At 45.1% G+C, this 15,209-nt stretch overlaps 1 protein-coding gene across 2 annotated transcripts in view; it reads right to left on the reverse strand.

The window, feature by feature from the left end:
• LSAMP (limbic system associated membrane protein) overlaps window positions 1–15,209 on the reverse strand; it is a 325,690-nt gene that overhangs the window by 10,412 nt on the left and 300,069 nt on the right. The gene's annotated exons all lie outside the window — the stretch shown is intronic.

Genomic DNA, 15,209 nt, shown 5'->3' on the forward strand with positions numbered 1-15,209 from the left:
AGGGCTTCAGAAGATGAAATCTTTATTATCATGAAGGCTTAAAAAGAAGGAATACTGTTAATTCCATTTTCAAGGTCATACTTTGAAAGTTATTAATTTCTTTCTTCCAAGGCTTTGCACTCTACTCTGAGGCTTTAGGGATTAGCAGCTTCTACTTACTAGGGTTCGTCTGGCTTTTTTTTTTTTTTTTTTTTTAACTTCTTTCTTTCCCCCTCCCCTTTGGAGAGGACGACATGATTTGCACTCCCTGTTCTTAATGTTCAAACTGTTTTGCTCATTACTCGCTTGTACCCTGTTTTCACTACCAGCTAATATCTGTGGGGTCTTTACTGGTAGGGGTTCTGCTCCTGTAATTAAAATTTGGCTCTTACTGCACTGGCAGTAACCTGGCTTTTCTAGAAGAAGAAGTTCCACTGTGTAAACTAGAGAGGATGCCTTCTAGCAAGTCTCCAACAAGATTAAGGAAATGTCTCTGGTGTCGCTCAATCTTAGCACACTGTTTAATGTCTTCCAGAATTTGCTCATGTTTTTTTAGCATTAAACAGTTCCTCCCCATGTTTTGGAGCTCATTCCTGGTGTTGTAAGTACTCATCTATCATTCCTCATGTCTTAGTGAAGATTCATTCTGTAACGGAGCTCACCCATCCTTCCCTGAGGCCTAAAGACTATCCCTGTGATTGTATTTCTCAGTCTCTTTCTAAGAAGGTCATAGTATTCAAGAGATGGCCACTTACACCAGTTATCCTAGAGCTGGTTTACAGTACTGCTATTCTAGAACTGAACTTTTATCCTGATCAATGAGGCTCGTGGTGACTAGAAGACCAAATATGTTTCAAAGTATTTCATTACCGGATCTGTTCTGTAGATATCAAAAAGTTCCAATATTTTCTCACAGCTGAGAAAAAAACAGTCTCTCACCCTTCTCATTCTCTGAATAGTTGCAGGAGATTTTTTTTTTAAAAACACTTGGTAAACTACTGATACAAAATCAGTTACTTCCAACTCCCTTGTCTTCAAACCATCCATTGAAGACTCTCATCCTACAAGCAAAAGATCCAAAAAATGTGTAGCACAGGCTCATGGGGGAGAGCTAAGCTTTTTCTCTCTGCTTACACTTTCTGAGGATATGGAAATCCCTCCCCTCTTCAGACCTCAAGCACACGTGTATAGCACTGCTCCCTATCCTCAGCAGACCAAAGGTGACAAGAGCATACAGTTTGGCTTCTCATTAGGGAACAAACAGCTAAGGGGAACACAGCCCCTTCTCAACCTGAGCGCACACGTCCCTAGGAAGCCAGTTTGCTAATCAGAAGCTCTTGAGCCTCTTGAAAAATTAATATTTTCATCAGCTTTATGTATGTTTGTTTACCCATTTTGTCCCTGCAGTGGTTTTCCACATGCTTTTCTGGGTATTCAACATGGGATGGGTGGCTATGAGCAGAAATGCAGAAGGGGGATGTCTGGGAAGGGGGTCATTGCAGGAAGGGGAGCAGGAGGACAACTAAATCGGGGTGGAGAATGACCAGCATGTATGAGGTTATTCTGCTACCTCTGAAGACCACGACCACCTGCTCAGGCTGGCAGTGTGCTGGGCTGCAATTCAGTCATATTGCTGCCCCTGTCCTTCCTTCCCTCCCTTCCAGTACCTCTAGTGCAGGGTTTACAAGAGCAGCACTGCAGGACGTGCCCCCCCCCCAACCTGTCCTCGAGGTCTCCTCATGGCCACTGCTCCTCTCAGTGGACCCCTTGCACGGATCCTCACAGAGGCCACCCCTGCGGGGTCAGAAGGTCCCTTGACCCCATCCCTCATGGTGCAGGAATGGAACGAACTGCAGGTGAGGTTTTAGCCAGCGTTCGACAAAGGCTGCTTGTGAACAGTGAGAAACATGGTGTCCATGTCATGGGAGCCAGATAAACAAGTCCGTGCACTTCTCAGTGTTTCAGTGAATTATAGATGTCATCAGAAAAAAGCCGGGCCCATAGACTAGTGCATGTCTCTAAAGCGGTGTCTAAGCAAATATTACTTGTGCCATCTGTAGCTCTCATCAAAGTACAGATGTGCAGATTTGTGTGTAACTCCAGAGTGAGACTCCTGCTCACTTTAAAGCCTCAAAAGTGGAAGCATGGCTTTAATGCTGGTGTGCTGGCCCAGGCATGAGTAACGCTGGAGCAGAGCCATTGTGCCTTCCTGCAGCCCATTCCCAGACTAATCAATTCAAAAAGGAACATTAACTATCACACAGGAAGCTGAACTGGCCGTTAGCTGAATGAGTCAGGTGCAATGGAAAAGAGGCAGGCCCACAGCCACTTCTGTTCATCCTTTACATGCTCTAGGGTGCCCGAAAATTGCTCCATGAGCGTGGGATGCACCTCTGAGCAGGGGGTGTGCGTGCTTGGTGCATACAGTGGTCTGGCCCGTGAATGTACACGTGTGCCAGTGTGCGCACCTATCTGTGACACCTACCGTGGAGGCTGCCTGGCTGGACCTCACTGAGGCTATGCTGGTTACAACACATCTGCTCCTGCCCATGGATCCATTCCCCAAACCTCAGCGGCACATGCAGGTGACGGTGAGGAAGGGCCAAGCGCAATTCCCCTTCGCTCCCCGTGCCCATAGGCCTGTCCCTTTTGCTCAGGAGCTCTACTGAGAGGCCTCCTTGCCCATGGCAGGGCAGGCCTGCCAGGAGAACTCAGCTTTTTCTGCAAGCCTGATTTCTATGGAATGGTTGTTTTTTCACCCTGTGCACTCCCTCCCTCTCAAATCCCGCACCTCCCTTCTCCTGGTTGTTTTTGTTTTTAGAGAGAGCGCTTAGACAGCTGTATTAATCATGCAAGCCCAGCCATGTGTAATGCGCTTTATCAACAGCAGAGCAGGCATTGAATGGCAACTGGTTCACAAGCGGGCCCGGTGCAACGCCTGAGCTGGGAAGATAAACCTGCTGCTTCCCAAACCGACTTACCGTCATGGGTTAGTGAATGGAGAGACTGTTCACTTGGGACAATAACCAGAGGGGAAGGCCAATTTGTTAGGCAAATTCTTGAGTGGTTTTCAGTGGAAATGGAAAGAGGGGGTGAGGAGGATGAAGGTGGAAATTACTCTTTGGCCATTTTCTTTTGAGGGAGAGAATTTTTTTGTGTGTGTTTAAGGATTAAATCAAGGAAACAGTGGCTGTTCTTCACCTTCCTCCTTGCTGCCCTCTACACTTGAGTTCCAGTTAGCTGGGCTGGCAGCTGAGCAAGGGAAATCAGAAGAGCGAGAGGGAGAGAGCAAGGATTTAGGTACATTTGCTGTGCAGTGGGTATAAGCTCCTCTCGAAGGAGGAAGGTTCAGCTGGTGGCTTCAGAAGCTCATCTAACTTACAGATGGTATCAGGCTATAAGCATCCTCCATGCTGGGGATATCTGGCTCAGGAAAGTTTTCATCTGCATGAGCGCTGCTCTGCAGGGGAATCTGTCCATGATACAGCTCCAACGCTATTGGTGTCTCTTCCTGACAACTGGTTTTCCGTTGCAGTTGCTCCTCCATGAGTTTGTTACTAATCTCTTCAGTGCAGTTGTGCACATTCTCCCCCACCTGGTTTCACCCAGCTTCCACGCTCCCACCCAGCAGCTGAACCTGGACCTCTATTTTGCAGTGCTGTCCTGTGTGCTGCAACCATATAAAGCCACACCTGTGACTAAAGAGACCTTGAAATGTCTTTGCTATCCCAGTGCAAGGGCCCAGCTCTGAGGAATATCTTTCTGGGACTTCCAGTCTCAGTTCTTACCCTCTGCTTGTGCTCTTCCTCACTCACTGGATTCTCCACAGCATTGCTACTGGGGAGGGTTATGCAAATATATGCAATCCATGGCTCATTTTGGAATAAATCATTCTCAAAATTAATGAACAAAAAGTACAGAAACAGATGAAGCAATAAAGCCATCCCTCTCTCTCTCTGTGTCTGTCTGTCTCTCTCTCTCTCTCTCTCCCTTTTTCTCATAAGAAAGCTAGTTTCTTTTCTTTTGGCTTTTTTGTGGGAAGAAGCAAACAGTTTTTTTATTTTTTTTTAAAACAATGTCAGCAAACAGAAACTGTCTATTGCTATCCAAAAAATACCAAGCAATGTTAGTAGCCATAGAAACAGAAATAATTCTTGTCATTTCTCTTTTCTGTAAGGTGGTGTTTCCAGCTGAAAACCAACAAATCCCCACTACCCCTTTTGGAAGACACTATCATCACCTCTGGCTTTGATTTTATTCATTTTTAACCACATGGTCAAAATAAGATAAAATGTTACCACTTGCTCAATACCTATGAAGGAGCAAGAAGCAAATAATATGATGTCTGCCTTCCTCTTCATTCTATCTTGTCCATCCTGTTGCCTTGGCCTGAAATCCCAGCAAGCTCAGCACCCAACGTGATCCCAGCCTGCAGTGCCTACTAGCTTGGCAGAGATGAATGCTCACCCCAAGCAAGAAGAGAAGCTTGGCCTGGCTGAGTGTCCACCCTGCAGAGCCATGCCCTTGTGCACTCACCAAATGGAGAATGAGCTTTTTGGAAAATCTGGCTGGATACCATCAGCAGGCAGCAGGGTGAGCCTTGAGTTGTGCTTTCTGTTCAGAGTAACGGGCATTATAACTGAGCTCTGCCACAAATGCCGATGCCCAAAGATCAGCCAGCATTCAGGGAAGAGAGGGGCACGCTCTCTCTAAGTAGTCAAGTACACATCACTACACAGTGAGGAGTACAACTGAACTATGGCTCTTGAATGCCTGAGAATTTAGGGAAATACCTGACACACAAATGGCTCCAAAAGTGCACTCCTATACTTGGTCCCTACAGCCATTAATTTTGTCTGCTGTCATTTCTGTGTCAGGATCACAGTAGGACAAATTTGGACTTTTTGGCCTGTTTATGCTACAGCTTCCTCAGCTCTACCAAATAATGAATCATTTTAAAGGCTGTGAAGGCTTGGGTTTTCACTGACCCTTTCATGGACTCCCTCTGGGAAAGCAAATTTTGGTGTCAGTGGGGAGAGAGAGGATTTCAGAGATGGTTGGGTTCCTTAACTGGCCACACTGCACTGAGATGACTGATTTCTGTCAGCTCTTCTGATGCTACTTGCTAATCAGCAAGCCCTCTCATATGTTAACCCTTTACAGTCTGATGTATTTCCCCACATTTCTCTCCTAAGTTTCAAAATAATTAGATGTTTACCTTTTGCCAAAACAGAACCAGCTCACAGGAGAGCAGTCTGCAGAGCAGAACCGGTAAGGGCATGCATGGGAGGAAGCGAAAGGGGAGCAAGGATGGGTGGAGGTGATCACTGCAACAGATGAATTCTCTCTTTTCACAGCTAGGACCTCCATGGGGAGGGAAGCGGGGAAGAGGACTCAGAGGGTATTACAAAAAAGACTCTCTCTGTGTTTTCCACTCTGGTCATCAGACCCAAATGAACATCTCTTTCCTTCCTTCCTTCCCCCAGCTCCCACCCTCCTGATGAAGGCATTACTGACAGTACAGGCTACAGCTAAATGCAGACTAGCTATGATCTACAGTCCATCCAGGGTCATTCTCCGATCAGTATGCCTTTTGGCAGAAAGACAGGACTGCTCATTTTCCTTTTCCTTCCCCCTCCGCCAGTTACTTACACACTACTGCTATATATCTTTTGTTATCCTGCTGATGACTGTAACTGGACTTTGTCTGACCAAGTCCCAAAGATCTGCTTGCATGCTTGATGCCCTTGCAAGTTACTCCAGGTGGTTCTGGATGCTGCCACTCACTGGGACACAAAGCATCTCCCAGCAGAGCTCCTGGTGTGTTCAAGCTAGCCATATTTCAGTCTGAGAAAGCCATTGATTAATCTGTGGTAAACCCTGGTCACAAAATTCCTGCCAGGTAGACTTACAGGTTTTGAAACCTGTCAGTCTGGCTAAGTCATTTCTGTGTGGACACTGAGTACTAACCACAGGGGAGTCTCTGTTCAAAGGGCTGAGGGTGAGGGTTGACAGAGGACTGAGATGGAGCTAGTACCATAACTGCAACAGATGTCTTTGAGGCTCAACAGAGATCCCACTGGCCCTGACCTTGGCAGGTGTTCTGGGGAATGTGCAAGTTCTCCCTTTCCAGAGGAAACTCTTTTGAAAAGCCACTTGATGATGCAGTAAGGTCCCCATCATGACAGCCTGATGTGTCTTCTCACTACAATGTGATGTTACAATGCAGGCAGGAAAATGTAATGATATGACATCATCCCAGAAGACATTTCAGGGCATTTTGAATGCCCTGCCGCAAAATCAAGAGAGCTGGAAAGTTTACCAGGCACAACTGTGCACAGCTGAGAGCTGAATCAGCTGGGCTCCACCAGCCTTCTAGGAAACAGCCTCATCAAATTCAAATACCATGTATTTAGTAGAACAGGCTTCTTCTGAGTCTCTAGCCTGCCTGAAAGCAAGGTGTTTCCACATCAGCTAGCTAATGATAGCAATGCTTATTGTGAGTACAGTGGTCTTCATCTCCAAACACCTGCTTTTTAAAATTAATGCTCAAAACCCCGCAGGGCAGGAAAGTGTTACAGAGGCTTTAGAGAAATGAAACTGAGGCAGGAAGAAGAAGCAGGACATGATTCTGGTCACCGAGGAGAGGCTTGTTTAAGAGCTGAGGACTGCGTCCCAGAACATAAACTCATTGGGGGAAAAGGTCAAACAAGAAAACTTCAGGCCTAAGGTTTCTCTGAAGATAAGCAGCAAAGGAAAAGCAAACTTTGAGATAAGTGCCAATATCTGCACTGAATGCCCACATTAAGGAAGCTGCTAGGGGCTTTCAAAAAACAAATGAGGCCTGGAGTATTTAAATTCTACTTTCCCCCTTTGCAAAATCCTCTTAGCATGTCCTGGTTCACTGGAGATATCCCAGCATTTGGCATCACAAATTCCTGAAGACTCCTTGCAGAAGTCATGTCACACCAGGATGTTCTTGGACTGGCTCTCAGGAGAACAGGAAGCAGCAAAATGAAAAAAAAAAAAAAAAAAAACTTCAAAGGCAGAGAGGAGAGTGTTTTAAAGGATTGACTAAAGCTCTGCAGGATGGCCTTGGCAGCCTGATTAGGAGGGGCATGTGGTATGGAAATCTGGGCCTTGCTCACTTGTAGTTTTTGCTTTATCATTTACCTTAATGGGCTACTAATTCAAAACCAGCTGTAAACAGAGCTGGCTATGAAAAAAATGAACATTGCCTGTCTGTGGAATTTAAGGATATATAATAAAAATAATCATAAAAAGAAAGAGCCCTGGGTTTTCCATCAGACAAAATTATTTGCTATTGGAAATTTGGCTTAAAAAGAACACCCAAGCTAGGAAAACTCCTCAAAACCTTACATCCCAAACAGCCTCAGCAACTTTAATTTCATATCCAAGCACAAGTTTCATTTGTAGTACATATGATAATGCTGTTTAATTGGATTTATTTTTCCATGCTAGGTTCCCAATGGTCTACTTTACTCCTTTTCTCAGCTCCTTGAATGTTATTTACAAATCACTCTCCGGGATTTAATTTTAATGGTATCTTGATTTCTTTTTTTTCCCTCTTTTTTTTTTTAAGGTACTTTTCTTTAATTGTATTTGCAGATTTGCCTTTTAAATAGGTAATTGTGGCTACATCCTGAGCCTGAATAAGTTGCCAAGAGCAGAGCTTCATTTGAAAATGCAGAATAGTTAAATGGAGCTGATGTAACACCCAGCATTTATTGTTCTTTTCATGGGAGTACCTGCAGGTGCTATACTTGGGCAGGTGCCCTTTTGCAAAACAACCTGGGTTCATAATGACACTCTACCTCAAAGCTCTATGCAGACATTAACTATTTAGGACTCAGAACATCCCGGTGATTTGAGTAGCAATATCTTCACCATATGGTGGTAAAACAAAGATATGAAGGAGCTCTAGGCAACCATTTTTTAAGTGACTAAGGGGACTGGTTGCTTTATTGTTGATTTAGTTTCAAACACCTGGACATAGCCTCATTTCGGGAACTGCGGAGTCTCCGGGCTCTTTCAGAATCTCAAGGTTGCATCCAAACTCCAAATCTCATGCAAGTCCGGGCCATACTGCCTGGACCTGAGACATACTTGGGCAGCATGTGGCAGAGACATGAAAAATACTCAAGACTTTCACTTCCATTTTGCCTTCATACCTCCTCTCTTTGGAACAAACCAGTCAGTAGCATCTCACCATCTTACATGCTTTTGCCTTGTGCTTCTTTTCAGGCTCTGTCCCTCAAATGCAGTACTGTGTAACAGACACATCTGGGTGTGTTTGACAGAGGAATGAGAGAACAAGATGTTTCACTGTGAATAGTTTGCACAACTAGAGTGAAAATCTCTTGGTAGCAATTTAATTTTTAGCTGCTCACTTGTTCGCTCCACCATCTCTGCAAGATTTTAGGTCTGCTTATGCTTTTCATCCAGATCAGAATATGTAAGCAAAGATAGCTTAGGACTGGAATATGTATTAGGAGTGTGTCTGATGACAAACTGAACCTCACTGAAGGCTGTCCGGATCTGGATGAGGACACACTATCAGAGCCTCAAAGCTTGGCTAAAGGTTGCTCCTGTTCAGCTGATTGGTTTTGTGGAAAGGGAGGGGGAAGGGGAAGGACAAGGAAGTGAGCAGAAGGGAGCAAATGACATGCAGAAGAGAAGGGACAGCCCTTATTTTCCTGCGTTTCTGAACCATTATACCCATCTCTAAGTGTTAGCATTTATTAGGATGATGGAGAATGACCCGGCTAGAGAGCTACTTTGACATAAAACATATACTGACCTGGAAAAGGATTGGGGAGTGTGGGTAAAACTCGTTCTAAGGGGGGAAAAAAAACAATAAGCAACATGCAGGAGAAAAGGATGAGCCACTTTTCACACCAAGCAAGCAGCAGTTACAAACCTGATGGAGTTGTCCATCTTCAAAGCAGATGAACAAGAGCAGGTTTCCTATACAGAGCATTTTGCTAGCAACATACTTAATACACGTCAACATCCTCTGGGACTGGGAGTCAGAGAGAAGTAATTTGAAGAACTAAACAAATAATACCTGCATAGCAAGAGGAATTAAGCACTTGCAGTGAAGCTAATTGGAGTTGATAGGCTACATCATCCCTCTGGCTTTCAAAGAGCACGGGGAGCTCATGTCATCACCCTACAGCTCCTCTCAGCTATACCTTCTGCTGGAAGCTAGCCTTTGGCAGAGAGGTGAACTGTGGAAGTCCTCCACCTGTAGCTACTGCTTCCACTGAACCTTCTCCACAATGGATTTCTTGTGAGTGACAGGTCCCTTGAAAATGTGAGCATGGGAATATTCACCCAGCTGAATCCTCATGGGTGGTGTGTTTCTTTTAAGCCTTTGTCTTCCTACAGGAACATAGTTTTTGCAGACCCATCAACCTTTAGTTGTGTACAGAATCTGCTGTCTTGATTATATGTTTTTAACAATGCATCCTTGTTATACATCACAGCAGGAAATTGCTATTGCTGGCTTCATACTTTGCTTTTTCCATGCCAGGATCTCAAAGTATTGCACAGACACTGAGTGAAATCAGGAATCAGAGACCCCAGTCTGAGGTAAAAGGTAGTGTTAATCCCATTTTACAAATAGAGCAGTTGATTAACAGAGCAAAGAAACAATTTGCCCAGGGTCAAATGCTGAATTGCACAACCAGGAGCAGAAACAAGAATACAAGCCCCTCCTAGACCTGTCTCTAATCAGTGAGTTTCCCTTCATTACCTTCGGAGCTTGCTGGATACCCTGTCCTGGCTGAGACAAATTCCTACTCAGAGGCTTGCCCTTAGGTAGTCAATATAGCTGTACAGACATGCTACTTAGCAAAAGCTGATAAGCCTGGAGCAACGAGTTGCCTCCTGGCTTACCTGTGGAAACAGTGCTAAGATCACCACTGATGGACATAGTGCTTGGCAGGTTACATCAGTAGTCAACTATTATTCTCTGGTCAACCTAGTCCTAACCATTTGGAGACAATCCTCTTTATATAGCACCCTTGCTACAAGGAGCTGCTTTCTGACTAGCTGGAGCCCATGGGGACACAGCTGGTCAATCCCGTTCCTGTGACAATGGCAGATCTCCCGCCCTCATGGTGCTAATAGAGCTGTTTGAATCCACAGCAGGCACAGGGGAGATTGTCTCTTGCTAGAAAATACACAGCTAGCCTGGATCTCTATGTTTATGTAGCAACAGGGGACTATTGTTCTGTGAAAGCAGGCTGTTGTGCTGACATGACTTCCTTGTTATTTAGTTTGGTTAAATAACTCAACTCCCCTTTACCTTCTTCCTGCACAGCAGGCTGCAGACTGCACAGCATAAGCAGTTAAAGCAAAGCACTATGGCCTCATTATCATGCTGCTTTCTATTCAAGGTCTCTACCTCTGTTCCCCTAGCCTGCTGCGTGCTGCCTTTATTGCTCCACCCAGGCTCATTAGCAGTGTCTCAGCCTTGCCCCATCTGGCTGTCACCCTAACCACCTTCTCTCCTCTTCTGTGTCTCCCCGTTATTGACAGCCTGGAGTTTACACTGAGAGCCTTATATTTCAGTCACAGTTAAGCTCCAAACCCTGGCAGCAACCACCATAAACAAATATTCATGTGCAACAAAGCATGGGCAGAGAGTTAAGAGAAGGGGTGTAAGTATGTGCACAGACCTGGCTCTCGTGCTGGGCTCTACCAAATAATAACATTAGAGGCAAGCACCAACTCTTCTTAAGAATGTGTTTGTTGCTGGGATTATAACTGCTGGACTAAAATGATAACTATACCTGAAGCCTCTTGAGGAGACAGTGGTGGGCTCCTGGCTGTTGCTGCTTCTAATCAGCACGGGCCTTGCCAGCTGCTGCTTCATCTCCAGATTTCCTTACTCACTGAAGGGTGCAGAGGATGCAAGCTGCAGAGGATGTGGCAAGGGACCTGCTGAGGTGGCGGTCTCCTATAATTGAGACCATTTAGCCAGCAGGAGTGCACGAGGATGTGCAGCACTGCCCTGTTGTCTCCTGTTTTATCCTCAGGGATGGGCTAGCTCTGCAGGAGACAGAATTCAACTAATTTGGAACATCTTTCATTTCTTTTTTCTGCCTTGCTGGAATGCATCAGGTGCTGTCCGCACTTCTGTGCACCTGTGTATATGCGTGTGCTTGCTTACAGCATTGCACAGGTGCGTGCATATAAAATTCATGCATGTGTAAACCTATGTATGTATATGCTTGTATGGCAGATATGTCTGGTGTGTATGTGCACATAGTTATACTTTGATGTAGCATGGGTTGAGACAGAAATTTTGGCTTTGCTCCTAATGTTTCCCATAGCATTCTGTTAGCTTATTGTAATGAAAAGAAAACAAGTTCCTTCCCTCATAATACACTCAGGAAAAAAGCTTTCCCTTTTTTGGCACTATGCTTCATCTCTGTTGTTCTGTGATGGCAGCCCTGGTTTGACCTCTCTGTTGGACAATTTTCACAGAGGTCCTCTCTCGCAGGAATGTTACTGCCCTTTTCCTAGGTCTCACAGTATTTTCTGCTTGCAAGGGTTACAAATCATGTTCCTAGGCTACTGCAGAGATGAACCAATGGCTCACTGATGCTGAAAAACATGCTCCTGCCTTCCAACTCCTGATATCCAGATGCGTGGTATGGTGCCCTCTCTTTCATGGACTCTGGTGCTGTCAGCCCTTCCCTCAACTAATTCAGCTCACTAAAACAAAAGAAAGCTTTGGGGGTTATTTTGGAGGTGGGGGAGCTTGGTTATGTTTTTGCTGGTTTAGCTTGTTGAACTGGCTCAGTGGGTCATCACTGAGTACCAGAGTAAGGGAAGCAATGACAGCATGTGGCAGAGAGCAGGGTGAGCATATGGAACAGGGATGAAGGGATGGCAGCAAGCTTTTAGATCAGTTGTATCATCAAACAGTACCTTCATGCTCTTTCTGCAAACATGTTCCCGGTCGCTGTTGGAGACCAGATCCTGGGCAAGACAGACATTTCTTCTAACTCAGTATGGTCATTTGTATGTTGCTATAAACTCAGTCTCCAGGAGTGAGGGGTATAAAGCTCTCCACCTACAGCTGGCAATACTGCTGCAGCATTTCTTAACAAAGATCACGAGTGATCTATTCATACGGCTCCAGGGGGCTGCTTTTGTATTTTAATGCATCTTCTGTCTATGGCATAGACATCTAAGAAACTCAGTCTCTCTAAGAGTTTTTCAATGGTAGCAGAGATTTCCTGGAAGTTGCCACTTTTCTCTATTGCTAAACTGTTCTTTCGTATCATTTTGCTAGCTCCCCTTTTGCCCCCCACTTAAGGCACAGATGCCAGTACCTCATCACAGAATCACAGAATGGTTGAGGCTGGAAGGGACCTGTGCAGATCATCTAGTCCAAACCCCCTGCTCAAGCAGGGTCACCTAGAGCATGTTGCACAGGATCGCGTCCAGGCGGGTTTTGAATATCTCCAGAGAAGGAGACTCCACAACCTCTCTGGGCAACCTGTTCCAGTGCTCTGTCACCCTCACAGTGAAGAAGTTTTTCCTCATGTTCAGATGGAAGCGTCTGTGTTTCAGTTTGTGCCCGTTGCCTCGCGTCCTGTCGCTCGGCACCACTGAAAAGAGTCTGGCCCCATCCTCTTGACACCCTCCCTTCAGATACTTGTACACGTTGATAAGATCTCCTCTCAGCCTTCTCTTCTCCAGGCTAAACAGGCCCAGCTCTCTCAGCCTTTCCTCATAAGAGAGATGTTCCAGTCCCCTAATCATCTTTGTAGCCCTTCGCTGGACTTGCTCCAGTAGTGCCACATCCCTCTTGTACTGGGGAGCCCAGAACTGGATGCAGTACTCCAGATGTGGCCTCACCAGGGCTGAGTAGAGGGGGAGGATCACCTCCCTCCACCTGCTGGCAACACTCTTCTTGATGCATCCCCCCAGAATACCATTGGCCTTCTTGGCCACAAGGGCACATTGCTGCCTCATGCTTAACTTGGTGTCCACCAGCACTCCCAGGTCCTTCTCCGCAGAGCTGCTTTCCGGCAGGTCAACCCCCAACCTGTACTGGTGCCTGGGGTTATTCCTCCCCAGGTGCAGGACCCTGCACTTGCCTTTGTTGAACTTCATGAGGTTCCTCTCCGCCCACCTCTCCAGCCTGTCCAGGTCTCTCTGAATGGCAGCACAGCCCTCTGGCGTATCAGCCACTCCTCCCAGTTTTGTATCATCAGCAAACTTGCTGAGGGTGCACTCTGTCCCTTCATCCAGGTCATTGAGGAAGAAGTTGAACAAGACTGGACCCAGGACTGACCCCTGGGGGACACCGCTAGCTACAGGCCTCCAACTAGACTCTGTGCCGCTGATCACAACCCTCTGAGCTCTGCCATTCAGCCAGTTCTCATCACTAACTCTCTGGTTGTTTCTTCACTACTTGCTGCCATTTTTTCACTGCAATGGGACATTGAGGAACCAACGTTGTGTCTGCCTCCCCAGTGGGATGTTGCCCTACAGTAAGCTTGTTCTCTATTTAGAAAAGAAATAAAATCCCTCCCTGCTGATTCAGTCCACCTGATTCTAGGGAAGAAAAATCACTCAAAGTATTTGCTGTACCTTGCAAAAGCTTGGCACTGCTTTTTCCTCCTGCCTGGGTGTGTGGCTGGGAGTGTGCATTGCCTGCTATTTCAGCTGTTGTGTGATCTGTAAAGCATTTTTTTTTCCAGCTGGGCTCATAGTTTTCTGGGCTGCTCCCTTTGTAAGGCTTGATTCCCTTCACTCATCTCCTCCCTGATTTTTGTAACCTCAGAAATAGCAACTCTAGTCTTCCTGTTTTTTTTTTTCTCTCTCTTTCTCTCTTCCACACTAACTGAAAGGAGAACAGAGATTTCTTGAAACAATATTCGTAACGGTTTTCTCTCTCCTCACATTGAATAGTGAAGAAATTGGGGTTAACTAAGCAACAAAAAATAAAAGCTAGAAACAATCTGACAAAAATCAGCAAATCTCTCTCAGCTCCTGAACCTCCCTTCTCTTGGTTCTTGTGATGTTGCTACTTCACAAGTTCTCTAGTGTTTTCCAGCATAAACAGGACTTCAGTGTCTAAGGTAAAAATGATAAACAAAACCCAATAACTTGAAAGAAGGAAAGCTTTCCTCATTCGGATCAGAAGGGAGCTAAAATAGCACCACTCTCTTTATTTCCTTGTTACAAGTCATCTTTAATAGTTGCCATGTTTCCCCCAGAATAGGTAATGGTAACTTCACAAGATCTCCCTGGGGTCTCTTGCCACTGACATTCAATCATGGATAAATCATTTCTTCACTCTGTTTCTTAGTTTACTACTGCAAAATGGTGCTAATAACACTCACCCATTTCCAAATAACTTGTGATGTTAAAATATTCATTGCTAGCAAATCCTTTGAGATCCTTAGAGGTGAAGTACTGAAGTCATGTAAAGTGCTTTTCTAGTAAAACCAACCCCCTATCTAAAATCACGTGCACATACATACATTATAGAGTTTCATCTTATATTTTGTTTCAGTGATGCATTTCAGCTCATCTGTGTAAGAGCAACCAATAAAGAGGTCCAAGTTTAGAATTCAGCCACAAATAATAATTCTAAACTTAGCATTATTATTAATATCAGCAAGAACAAATCTGCAGTATTTGAAAACTGTGTTCCAGATTGCTGCCTGAGGATTTTATTTGAATCTCATGAGAGTCACAAGATCAGGGTGAGAAAGACATTCAAAGTAGAAATTTGCCTTGTTTGTGCGCCCTAATGCTACAGGAAATCAAAGATATCTTACTTTATGATACTGTCCTTATCTATCCTTTGGGGTGGGGGAAACCTTCCATGGAATACACCTCAATTTTGCAAAGATTCAAACCGCAATGAAATAAATCCAGAGGTGGTAGACACAGAATACCAGTGGATTTGTCCTTCTGCACGATGTCCTTTAAAAAAAACCCAAAACTGTTCCCCTGATGCTTTGAGTAGTGTAACCACAGACAGCAGAAACTAGACTAAACTGCCTCTCAGAATAAGACTGCTTTGCATATCTTATCTTTTGTTCTGTTTATAAAGTCATGGCCTGGGTGTTTTAATTCAGTTTGGGATTGTCACAGGAATACAGCCCCCCACTCACTTCTGTGTCTGTAGGACCATTTGAGTGGCTCATTCTGTTGCAGCCTATTTCTGGAGG

The sequence above is a fragment of the Apteryx mantelli genome, chromosome 1, assembly GCF_036417845.1.
Source record: "Apteryx mantelli isolate bAptMan1 chromosome 1, bAptMan1.hap1, whole genome shotgun sequence".
In the NCBI taxonomy this organism is placed as follows: Eukaryota; Metazoa; Chordata; class Aves; order Apterygiformes; family Apterygidae; genus Apteryx; species Apteryx mantelli.